The sequence below is a fragment of the Centruroides sculpturatus genome, unplaced genomic scaffold (assembly GCF_000671375.1).
Source record: "Centruroides sculpturatus isolate CEXI.00-Female unplaced genomic scaffold, Cexi_2.0 scaffold216, whole genome shotgun sequence".
Classification (NCBI taxonomy): domain Eukaryota; kingdom Metazoa; phylum Arthropoda; class Arachnida; order Scorpiones; family Buthidae; genus Centruroides; species Centruroides sculpturatus.
The window spans coordinates 295,281-309,394 of record NW_019386955.1 but is presented as its reverse complement, the minus strand read 5'-3'; the positions used below and the strand labels follow the sequence as shown (position 1 = coordinate 309,394).

The 14,114-nt window shown below is 25.2% G+C and overlaps 1 protein-coding gene across 8 annotated transcripts in view; it reads right to left on the bottom strand.

The window, feature by feature from the left end:
- The window catches only part of LOC111615968 (NGFI-A-binding protein 1-like), a 296,726-nt gene that overhangs the window by 182,284 nt on the left and 100,328 nt on the right, over nucleotides 1–14,114 (bottom strand). Inside the window, exon 1 of one of the 8 annotated variants that reach the window (XM_023357407.1) lies at nucleotides 5,509–6,180. The exons of the other annotated variants lie outside the window; for them this stretch is intronic. The gene's annotated coding sequence lies outside the window, so the exon portion shown is untranslated. Of the gene's footprint in view, nucleotides 1–5,508; nucleotides 6,181–14,114 lie in introns of those variants that run through there. 8 annotated transcript variants of the gene reach the window in all.

The window sequence follows — 14,114 nt, the reverse complement described above, 5'->3', positions numbered from 1 at the left end:
ATTGGTTAGTCTATTATATCAATACACTTTCATAAAGTTCACTAAAAATTAAAGATTTGTATAAGTATTTTATAAAATGTTTATATTAGTCTAAATATTTTTATGTATAAGTTATATTATTATTTTGCACCATTGATCTATGTTCTGTGTATAATATTCTAATATATTACAGAAATTATATTAGAACAGACTACACNTATGCCATATATTTAAAATTTAAATATAATAATATAAACATAAGTAAATAAATATAGAACTAAGTTTTAGTATTATTTAATTTGAATTTACCTTTAGTGTTTTTTAAATATATAAAAATATTTGCATTTAATAAATATGAAAAAATATATAAATACGACTTTTACAAAGAAAAAACTTTGCATTTGTCCTTCTTTTTCACCGTTCACACCATCAGCAGTCCTTAAACAATTCACAAAAATACCTGTATTGGTTTTTTACTTAAAAATATTTGATTTAATAAAATTCCTGATAAAAATGTACCCTGAAATTTAACAATTTTGTTTTTTGTAAATGAACAAAAGTTTTTGTTTTAAAAAATGATATGCTAAATAGTAAAAAAATACATTAAAAGTATAGTAAAAGTATAATTTTACTATATTGAATTTACATTAAATAAAATTGGATCTGTATAGACTAATAAATTTAATAAATATAAAATGCTTGAAATATATTAGACTGTTTTTAGAATGTAATAAACAGTAAAGTACAAAGTTGAATAAGTACAGTATTATAACTTCAATTTATAATATGTTTCGCTCTATAAGGTAGAAAATATCTATTTACCAATTAGCTTGCTAACTATTTAATTATCAAAGTTGTCATGTACAAATGCTTTAAGATAATACTTCTCAAAAACGTGGAAAAATCAACGTTTTTAATAGTTTTATTAATTGAGCATTGTTAAGTTTTTGTAAAATATTCTCGGTTCAAAGTGTATTCAAAAGTTTGCAGAGAGTATTAATTTCTGAAGCATATTTTGTCTAGACAAATTCAAAATATAGTTCTAAAATATTTATTTTACAAATTGTAAAGTATATTTCTAAAAAAGTATGTAAATAGATAATTTACAGATGTCAAAGAACCTTTAATTAGTTAACATTTTTGAATATTTTGCATCAGTTAACCAATAGACAATATACAACTCAATGAAGCATGAAAATCAAATATTTTAAACATCTCTAAGCTGTATATTTTTCACTTTCAAAATCAAATCTGTCGATTTTTGTAAATAACTAATTATTATTATTATTAATTATCTCTCTTGTTTATTACCAAAACTAGAAGATATTTTGCTAGATAACATGTATTCAATACAACAAGTTGAAAACTGTCTTGGAATATCTATTTTTTAAACTATATTATCCATTATATTTTAATGCATAATTTGGTTTGAAAAATTAAATTTTTAAATTCAGTAATAAATTCTATTGAATAAATGTTTACTTTAATACAATTTATTATTAAAGGGTACAATATTTACCTAATTCTATTCTTGTACTGTACATTAGTATAGATATTATCATAATTTATATCAATAACGATACAATATAAAATGATATGTTTATTATAAAAATACGATCATACAAGCTTCATTAAACAGTAATAATCTAAACAGATTAATGTTAACTAATGCATTTTAAATGACTGTTGTTTCATATGTACTGTACAGTACTACCTTTTATTAAATCTAAAATTTTCTTTTTATTTCATTTCTGTATTAAACATTAAAAAAGTAAATTTCTATAATCACAAAACTGCATTCATTCGTTGTAGAATGTTCTTAATTCCATTTATCGAAAAATATTACATAAGTATTATTCCATTTAAAGAATAGAAAGATTAAATGAATTCGATAGAATAAATGTAATTATTGGCAGATTTTATACTGAAAATTGCGAAAATGGAAAATCTTACACAGTTAAACATTTCTCTGTAATGGAAGTTCCACCACGTATTGTATGATTTCAAGGTAAATCAAGGAGAACTTGCAGAAAGAAGAACTTAAAATGGTCAAAAGTAGACGAAAATGACTAAAAGTAAGAGGAACCAATTGGAGGAAAAAGCCTTGGGAAAAGATGGACAAACGCTTAGAAAATTCGGGAGAAAGTCGAAAATTTCACACAGACTTGTTCGCCGAATTCTGAAGAAAGTCAAATGATTCAAGAAGCAAAAGTCAGCTCAAAATACACAACAAAGCAACTTGCTACTCAAAAAGCCGTTTTGCGGAAGCTCCGTGATGCAGTCTCGAAGCCGTCAATTTTGATGTGGTTATAGACAAGTCTTTCACTTTTGACGAAAGTAAATGTGGTGGTAACAATCACTATTTCACTAAATAAGAGCTGGGCATGGTTAAAGATGCTCCAAATTTTCGTCAAAGCGTCTGATTCGGCTGGCAATCAGTGCAAAGCGACGTTCACAGGCCTTCATTGTTCCGTCACGACTCTCCATCACCAAAAAAGTGTGACAACGAATGCATTCAGAAGAGTCTAGTACCGTTCCTACAGAAATACTACCCTAACCAAGGATGTCTTTTAGTCAGACATGGCCACCGCCTATTATGCTCACGACACAGTTGCCATTACAGAATTTTATATATATCCCGTAAAGCCAACTTTTCAAATGTTCCGCAACTGGGACCGATTGAGAGATTTTAGTACCAACTGAAACAAAAAGTTTATGAAAATTGTTAGGAAGTGGATCCGTGAAAGAGTTGAAAAAGAGATCAAGGCCAAACTTCGTCACTTTAAAGCTGCTTACTTCCGGAGGTTAATGGAACAGGTTAAGACTAAAGTTTGAATTGCAGCCGATCACGGTCCTTATCATGTCATCTGAACGTTAAATAACCTACCTGTATCCAAAAAACCTTATTTTAAAATAAATAATGAATTGTAAACAAGTTTAAAATTTGTGCAGACTTTTAGGATGCACACTCTTAATTGCGAAAGTAATACATTGAATTATCACAGAGATATGAATTTATTCTTAATTTCATTATTTTATAAATTATACGACAAAAGAACGACAACATTGTTTAAATAAATGTTTTATTTTCATTATTATTATTATAGGCCTAAAAGATAATTTAAGATTTATTTTAGAATTATCAGTTTATGAGAACAGCATATACTNATTTAACTCTTGAAGTATAATTTTTTATTGTTTTTATATTTTCCAATATATTTATTTGTTTGTACAAAATAAAAAAATAATTTTTAACGATACAATAGTCTTTGTTAGGCTTAACATCGACGAAAATTCAACACGAAGCGACACGCAACGGAAAGAAATTTCAACATGGGATAAATTAATATATTTTTTCGTACATGATTCGTTATTCGAAAAATAAGTTATCCAAACCACCCCAGTCCTTAACTGATTCGGATAAACAACGCTCTACTGTAATGCTTAATATATCATTCGTTGCTTGACTGCTTCATAAAACATCGTCACTTTCAATCAAAAAATATTATTTGGGCTTTTAAGCAGCCAAACCAGAAAAGCAAAATCTTAATTAACTGTTAACACTACTACTGATTGTACAGAAATATACACAAGAGAGTGTATTAGAGATAAGCAATAATCAATGAAAACATCAATTAGCGAAAATTAACTGTTAACACTACTATAAATAGAATTTAAACATTTGTCTAATTTTAATTCCTCTAGTTTTTGCTGGTTTTGTTTGATGCCTATTATATTAACAACTGCTTAGTTCATAAAATAAGTGCCTCAAAATACGATATTAAAAATTCTGTGTAAGTAAGACTTTATTACAAATCTAAAAGGATCTTTTTGAACACTTCACAAATACCTGATTAAAAAAAACCTTAATCAGTTCAATATTTCAAATCCTATAGGCCTATATTATATATTTATTTATTTATAAGTATAGTTTGATGCTATATTGAAAAAATAAAATTTCTAGTATTTGATTAACTTTGTTCGATGGATGTAAATAAAAATATATTTTATAAAATTTTCGAAAATTTAAATGAAGAAATAACAGACTACACACTTAAAATACATCTAGACATCTGTAAAATTAACAATAAAAATTTTATATTTGAATCAATGAGCTAAAAATTATTTCCTATGACTCATTCATTGCATAATATTTAAATTATGAATTATGAAATGCTTGCACTGTAAATTTTCTCCGCATGAGTTTTCTTTTAAAAAGCTTCCATAGGCTACGTATAAAATTATCCGTGTTATGTTTTCACTGTGAAAAATATCTAATAAAAAAGGAGTTTCTTTGTAATAGTTATTAATGAAATTAAAATACGTAAATCATATATATTTTAAGTATATTAATTAATAATAGTTTTAAAACGAAAATTTAAAAAGTTTGAGCGATATTTATCGTAGAGAGAAAGTTAAATCTTTATCCTTATCCATTGCATTAATATGTAAGTTGATATTACTGATTTAACTGAAATAAAAATTCTAAAAATGATGAAATTTCTATCTGAATATTAGAAAAAATAAATTTTAATTTTGTTTCCGAAACGTTTTAATATTGAGCGTAAAATATTGAAAGTTTTTCTAATCTATTTATTTTATTTATTATTATTATTTTTAAATCTCAGTCATTGGATTTAATAGGAATGAATATGGATAAATATTCAAACATTGATATGTAATATATTAAACATAAATAATCTATTTTATATAAATTAATTAGTTTATTTTTCATAAATTTTATATAGTCATGTTTATAATATATTTGCTTATATGTGTAAAATAAAGCTAATAAAAAGAGTAACCTAACTGATAATAGAATCATCATTGTTCTCTTTATTTTCTGCATTGAATAAATTGTTAAGAGTCAAAACTTAATAACATATTTTAGCAGAAAATTTTATTCATTTACATTTTCTATAATTAATTTCATTTTTTAATTTCTTTATTGAATTTTAAAAATTAATGTGTATTACAAATAAAGATTTCAATTTATAAGATTAAAAAATTATTGTAATCTCTGTTACGAATTCATTTTCAAATTGGAATTATGAAGAGATTACCGTCACAACTATTGCTGTTTATAGAGGGATAAAATACAAATAATATGCTTGATAAAGAAAGAGAAAATTTTAAATTTATGACAAAACCTATTTTCTCAATGCCAAAGTAATGTATATATGTAAAAAAATTAAATTGATTTTTTTAAATAAATAAATAACAACAAAACTAAAATGGGAGAAAAAAATAATTAAAAACATACGTTTAAAATAAAATTGTAAAAGAAATCGTATTTTATAGATTTTAATTAAACAACAGAATTTTAATTTTTAAATAAAATATATAACATTTTGTGTGCCCTTTTAAAATAAAAATTCACGAATTAATCCTTAGGATTTTAAATTATTAAAAATATTTAAATTAATAATTTCAGTTTTAGTCTCTCAAAAAGTAAACCGGAAATAAATAATATCTATTAAAACGGGTTTAACTAAATAAGTTTTAAGGTAAGAACTTATTTACATTTACCATTTTTAATGTTGATGTGAACGACACGTTTAATAACAGGAGCACAACTCGAGAGATGGATTTCTCCAAAGCCAAATAAATACTCTGCAATCCATGCAGCCTAGTTTCTTCTGTTAAACTTGAATCACAAGTAACTACCAAGGGCTGAACGACAACTTACACTGGAATAAGCGAATGGTGTATCATTCATTCGACTGCATGAAACACACCTGTCCACTCCCATTGATGATTCGACCTCAGGTCTTCAAAGGGTTACTGGAATTTTCCAACGCTAGCGTGACTTCGATAAGGAATATCGATTCTTTGGTCCACTGGGAGAGATCGATGTTGCATCTCGCCACTAGGGCGCTGAAGTCGTCGAGGCTCACTCTCTCTTCCCTATCTTTTGCTTTTTGTTACATTGAGTATCGATACAATTCGAGGTATGTATGAAGAGTCTATCAACTGTTTTAGTTGTTTACAAAATGGCGTACTAGTCTGGCTCAATTCAAATAAACAAATCATTCTCAACAATAGTCAGCTGGGTGAAAGGTAAAACACAAAGAGCGAAAGCGCTATTTCTTAGCAAATATTAAACTTGTAGTATTGCCTTCTCAGCAAATACTAAGAAAAACTCATTAGAAGTTTAGAAAAAAAAATCAATTTTAAACAATTTTACGGCCTTAAAAGTAATTGTTTCTCGTTTTATCTTATATTATATTAATGACTTTTTATTTAAAAATATATAAATTTTACTACGTTTTTTATTTCGTTAAAATATGTTCAAATTTGTTTATGAGCAAAATTTTTATTCAACTTATTCTGATTTGTAAGGTATTTTGTACCATCCACAGATCTGAATAAAAATATTTCATCTTCTGAAAGTATTCCTTACTTAAAAACGCGAAAAATTAGTTAAATGTAAAATTTAATTAACATGACAGTATATTTTTAGGTGGCAGGCCCAGAGATTATTTAATATGATTAAAATTTGCTTTTTCAGGTTTTGATTTTTTCTGTTAAATTTTGGTTCGCTGCAGATGGCGTTCTTTTATTTTTTCTTATCATTTCTAAATTTACATATTAACGATTTTTTAAATTTAAACATTATTTAAAAAAACATGTGAATAAAATAATTCCTACGAAGAGAACAAAATTCAGCTTTTCATTTTACTCTTACAATTACTGTTTCTTTAACTTTCTTAAAAACCAAATTGCTTATAACTTCATAATGTGTATCACAAGTATAAAAATTTATAAAAATATGATGATTATTTAAAATTTTTTAACATTACTATATATTCTTTTTTTTTTTTTTCATTTCGCTAGAATTATACCTAAGAGACTTAATTATTTTAAATTGCAGTTTTTCAACGTAAATAAATAGTAAAGCAATTTATATTAACATATGTGTATATTATATCACGAGGTTATACATAACATGGCTATAGTTTCATAATCTTAATATTAATTTTAATATACTAAATCATCCAACTTACATACAATATATACCTTGATCTGGTATATAATTAATTCCGCTGTAAATCATAAAGATATTTAATCTATAAATATTTTCATTATATTAATCTCAAATAATTACTACCTCACGCAAATTACTAGTAATATCTACGCCTAAACTTTTGAGAAAATAAACTACCGTATGTTAAAAAGTATATAAATTTTATTGATTTTATATTTAACTTATTTGTATAAAATTAGTTATTCAGAACAATAAAATTATTAAAATATGTATTTCTCATAAGAAGAAACATAACTAAATGTTTATTGGACTTTTTCATTTAAAAGAAAATTGTTCTTATATACTTTATGATAGCTTGCTTCAAGTTAGTCTATATTCTGCAGAATTGGCATAAGTATAAATATATATATATATACGCTATTAAATTAATATAACTTGAAACAAGCTCATCTTAAACAAGCGATTAAAAGGAACAAGTGAAAACTTCTTAACTCAAAATAGATTGATTATAGAAGTAAGAATCTGACTTCTATACTCGATTTAATATATAACTAATTATGAATAAGTATAAATAAAAGGTTTCTTTACATTTCAAAAATTTTACATAGAAAAACAAGTGTTACTTTCATTTGTTATAATAAAAAGAGATAATAATTACGTCTATGTGCTATATAAATTTTGTTGAAATTCATTCAAATTTATTACAGTACAAAAAAATAAAAATAAAACGACAAAAGTTTTAAATTATTGTGATAAAATAAAACAGTTTATAACATACAACTTTAATATTAAGTTAGTAAGACATTACGTAAAAAAGAAAACAGATATATATTTATTTATTTAAGTCTTTCAATCTTAGAAAAAATCATTATATAATAATTTAAAACTTTTTTAAAGATTTAATTATAAATTTAAATGTCTTTTAATTAATAAACAATAGGCAATAATAAGTCATAATGTTTATAAATAATATTTCCGCTTAAATATTATCTGTTTTCGCAATATTCAAAATTCATACTGTATTACAAACATATATAACAAAAAATAAAATAAAAATATTTTTATGTTATCGTTAATTTATTCTTTATTATGTGTTATATTGCTAATTGAGAATAATTTTGATTATTATTATAAAATTCAAATCAATTAAAATGAATAAATTATAAATATGGATAAATTTAAATTTAGAAAACAATTTGTAATAATTGATTGAAGCTTGAAGAAAGCATCAAATGCATACTATTCATACGATACTTATGTTCACAACGGAGTCATTGCTCTGCTAAAACGAGATTGCGTAGATGTAAGGAATAAAGAACGTCAACCCGAGAGGAGTACCGGACAGAGAAAAAAGTATAAATGAAAGGGTTAGAAAAAGAGACCAGTCTGAAAAGATGGTAGACAGGCTACAGAAAAAGTACGTGGGAGTTGCTGGACCGGTTCGGTAAGTCTCTCCACCCCGCGGATCGGGTAGGCTTGCCTGGAGAAGTAAACTTTTTTATAGGTATCAAACAATTCATTGTTTATTGTTATATATGAACTCTGTCTCTGTACAGATCTGGCATATCAAAAGATTATGTTCCAAGTCTGCATTTTATTTACAATTTTTTAAATGTTCGTTTTCCGTAAACTTATGAAATACTAATTTAATTAAATATGAGAAAAGTTTAAACGCATTTAATTTGTTCTGTTAAAAAAAAGGAAGGATAAAAGCGAGCTTTCATAAATAGTCTACTATAATGATTAAAATTAAAAGTCATATATTCAGAGGCTGCTTGAGGAAATAATTTAAATAAATATTTTCCAAGTATAATAAAATATATATATTGGCTATATAAGAGAATTTCTTTGTCTTTCTACATTTTGTTTCAATTTTGCAATGTGATTGTTACTTAAGATATAAAGTATATTATACGTTAATTTATGTTCCAAATAAAAGTCATTGAAAACGTAACAAAGTTTCAGTAATATACCTACAGAGCTTTCAATTTCATTTTAAGTTAATTAAGCATAAACAATATAGGATTAGAGAACTTTTGAAAACTATTTTGAATGTCTGAAAACATGGTTATTTGTTGCAGAAATACTTTTCTGCTAAAAAAAAAAAAAAACTATAAAGTTTTGATTTGGTTTAATATAAATGTTTTGCAATTATTATTATTTTAATTGCAATGCAATCATTCTTACAATTAATAATAATTGTAACGTTATAAATAGAAACAAAATTGTATTAGTTAACAGTTCTGGCTTATTTATTTTTTACGTTATTATTCCGATAAATTGAAAGTTAATCTAGAGTACGTTCGTTAAATAGCAATACACTAAATTGTTTACAAACATCCCTTAAGATTTTCTTTCAGTAAGAAGTTTTTGATTTGAAATTTCTTTAAGGTCAAGTGATGATAGTTCAATATCTTAATCAACGATCCAATTTTTCTATACTTCCACATAACAATCGCTGAAGTGCTCAAAATAAGATAATAGAAGTTATCAACTGAACTAGACTGTCTAGACATCGATGGGAGCAACCACCAACTTCAAAGTAAAGATAACAACTAGAGGGAGAAGACTTGCTTTCTGCAGAAGATGACACTCTTCGAAAATGATCAATGAATACTAGCGTATTTCAATTAGGACAGAATCGATTGGTAACGTTGTCAAAAAGCTCAGTAATCGGCACTAATTTCGAGTCAAGTGGTCTCTCTATACTTAGCAAATCTTTTGCAGTAACATAATAAACTACAGCAAATTTTATTTATTATACACCACTTCAAAGACAGAAAAAAGTGAAATTCTTTTTAAAATTAAGACTGTTTATATGTTTATATATATATAGTTTAACACTTATATTTAAAAAATATAAAACTTTTATGTTAGAAAGTATTTCATTTAAAATAGTTTAATTTTTCATTGCTTATGATGAAATTTAGAAATATAGTGACTATTTGATAGGCTTTTGTATTTTTAGTGTTAGATTTTCAATAATAAAAAAAGATAATTACAAAAATATCAATAAATTCTCAACAATTAAACTAATAACCTAATTTTATTAAAAAAAATTAATTAAACTTTATTTTTAAACATTTTTATAGATTTAGTTTATTTTTATTAGTAGAATTTGTTTAAAATAAGAAGTTATCAATAGCAGTATTTTTCATTCTTTCAATTTTAAAGTGAAAAAATAAATAGAAATCTATGATTATATATTGCTGACACAGCAACCACTTCTAACACATGACAAAGAAGTGGTCAATAAACAACCATCCCTCGCAGACACAATGGAGTCTTCCGCTTATAGTACGCCCAACGAAAGTGCTTTCCCCCTCCCTTCCGGTCGGAGTGAAAGGGTTAAGGAACAGATGTCCCAGCAGAGGTGTAAAGGCAGAATAGCGCTTTTCCAAACATTGTCTGGATCGTACCATTTTGACCTGTCTTCTCGCTAAGATCTAACTAACCCTTCAAACACAACCAAGAGGCTGTCTAGCCACGAACAATTGTCTGGTTCCCATTCCACCTTGTAAAAAAATCCCTTCCTATGATATTCACAGTAGTCTACTCTTTTGTCAATGGGATTTATAATTTTGCTTCAGGCGAAATAATTCGAAGCGGCGAGCATAGGCTCATATCAATACAAAGTATTTATTTATCTTGCAAGATAGACCTATGCAAGTTATTATAACTGGTATGTTTACAATTACTATATAAGCTGTATTTTTTAAGGATCAAATTCTATCGATCAGTTAATATGTCAAATCTGTCTCTCTTGTAGTTTAAAAAGACATTTTGACATATTCACCAATTATAAACGTGAACTGGGAGTTTGAAAATCTATACCACCTGCCTCTTTGTAATTACGGGCCTATAGGCTTTTATAATCCTTCAGGGAAATACTTTATCTAAGTATTATTTATGTCACCTTAAAACTGTGAACTTTTCTATTTCTATTAATCAATGCCTGTGTATACTATATACGGAAGTTTAAATTAGCCTAGATTTAGTCTATTTTCTTATTCTCATTTAATAAAATCAATAAATGTCTTTAAATATTGCGATTTATTCTAATAATAGCCTATATATAAGGACGACACCAGAAGTTTAAGTTAGCCGTTTTTATATATAATTTTGAAATCTTTAAACTTAATTTTGTTTATAAAAATTATAAAATCATCATCATAGTAGAGTTCAGTATGAAAAAAATTTAAGCTAAAAATAAGTATATTGAACTAAATTGTAACAATTGAAACGAATAAAAGGAAAAACGTTTGAATCTTAACAAATAAACCGATCAATGTAGCTAATTATTTTACTATACAATTCTAAATCGGTGGCGAAATTGATATAAATGTAAATGTTCCATCAAAACAATTACAAATCAATGTTGACACACCACCGAAAGAGAAAGACAATGCTAAAAAAAAAAAAATCGGTAAATAATGATATTCCAGTGTTTGTAAATGCATGAATATCGAATCACTATTTCTTACATAGGTCAAATCCTCTAATGATTTAAACTCATCGTTAACATCTCGAAGTTAAAAAGTAGTATCTAAAAGAGTTAACTTTAAAATTAAAATAAAAATTAAAAAAAAGATGAAGGCCGCATTAGGATAGGAGAATCAACCATCTCTCAAACTAACGAGAAGTCAGTAAATCGTAGCAGGAAACTTCCGGCAACAATTCCCCAGAATAGGGCCTCTTCTAATTGCCAAAATGCCTTCCCGCCACAATCAACATTTTACGTTACTACTTCCTGTATTGCACACTTTGTAAATTTGACGACATCGCACTTCTGAATATCGAAAAGGACCAATTGAGAAATTCGTTTGGTACAAATTATATATTTAGAGATTGATGTCATATATAATTATTTACGATTTTTTTTTAATTTTAGATATTAAATTCTAAATATGTGAATTAATTTGTCTATTAATCAAACTGAATTAAAATACTAGTTTTTAAGCTAGTTATATAAAGGAAAAAAATGAACAAGTTCAAATAGATAAGTTTAATGGCTCGGTAATGTAGAACAGAGATGGTTAAATGCAATATGCAAACCATTTTTAACACAATAGAACACAGTTAAACTAGCACAAAACGCTTTTAGAATATTAAAAATACAAATTATAAATTCAATCGGACGGTCATAAATTTAGTGGATCATTAATCTATAATTTTTGTCAGATAGCCTATAATATTTTTAAGATAAAAATGTGCAAATGGTCCTATAGAGTTTGTTTTTTATTTAAACAATTCAATCGGACGGTCATAAATTTAGTGGATCATTAATCTATAATTTTTGTCAAATAGCCTATAATATTTTTAAGATAAAAATGTGCAAATGGTCCTATAGAGTTTGTTTTTTATTTAAACAATTATAATTTAGGTAGAGGTAAAAAGAAAAAAAAGTATAACATTTCGTCTACTTATGTTTAAATAGAAAATTATTTTGTTATTTTTTCAGTTGATTTCTTGAAATTGCATTATAACGAACATTTTATCTGTAAGAAATATCAAAATTATCTCAATTTGTGAATGAAATGGTTCTTTATATAACTTATTTTAGAACACATTACTTGATTTCTAAACAACAAAAGCTTTTTATTGTTTAAAGTTATATAAAATAGAGTTTTTACTGTGAAGTTTGTATACTTTGATGATAACTTAAAAATATTTTCCAGGCCTTAAAAGTTATAAATTAAAATCGATATAAAACGCTTACAAATCAAATGATTAATTAATCAATATTTAAATTGGATTTCTAATTTATAAAACTATTATTTGTGTTGAAAATTTTGAATGTAAATTAAAAAGAAATAAAATTATCTTATAAAATTTTCTATCAGAAATTTATATTTTTACTATGGAATTATAGGTCTTTATGTGCAGTACATAAACCCCTTTAATCCAAAGCTAATTACTTTATGGGAACATTAAATATTTAACCTAATTATTAAAGGCATAGCTAAAATAATAAAAAAATACTTTGTATAAATACTAAAAATTTTCAAATATATTTAGATGTTTATAATCATATGATTAGATACGAAAATATATAGAATATTTCCTACTTTTAAATTTCAGATAGGTCTATTACCTGTAGTATAGTACCTATTTCCATTGCGTGGAGTTGCTTAAACAATATTGAACACGTTGCTGAATAATTAAATATTTAAAATAAATGAATTATTTATTGGGAAAAAAATATTTGTTTAAAAAATTTCTCGAGGTTATTTAATTTTTCAAGAAATATACTTATTGTTGAAAATACTGTACGTCATTTTTAAAATTTATTTTTATAATAAACAAAAACTTTTTCCTTTATTATAAAAATTAATTTTATTATAACTTAATTTTTAAAAATAGATTATAATATTTTTATATTACGCATAGGTTTGTTATTCATGCGATTTTTTAATTATCTAATATTTTGAAAATATTAAATAATTCATAAATTATAAAATTACTTAGACATGTAGGACTACCAGTCGAGACAGAAAGCTGGCTGTACTGTAATTATAAATACATAATCGTTTTGAATGAAATATTTTCCGTAAATTCAACTTACAAATATTGAAGTATGAAACAAGGATAAAATATTTAACTTAATATTTAAAATCTGAAATTACAATAATATGGTGTAAGGTGTAATATTTAACTTACTTATTAGACCGTGTATAAATATATGAACTGTAAATGGAAAATATAATTACATCAGTTTGGGAATAATGTATTGAAGTATCGATTTAGATTATACAAGATTATTAATATACATTATGAATTATATTTATGTATAAAAAAAAGTAAATCAACTTATTTTTGTTTATAAATTAAATAATAATTATTGCGGTATATAAAATTTATTAATTTATATAAAAATTTTTGTAACGTTTTTCAAATAGTCTTATGCATAGACTTTTTCTATATGGGCGGGAGAATGCACGAATTCATCAGTTTAAGGCCTACTTGTAATGTAGACAGAATTATGTATAAAAAAGGGAAGTTGGGTGGAATAGTTGAAGGACCTGCACAAAGAAACGAAACAGGTTTTTACATAAGATGAAGAAACAGGTATGAACGTTCGGTAGTCAACAACACCTTTATATATATATATATATATTTATATATAAATTTATATATGTATATGTAT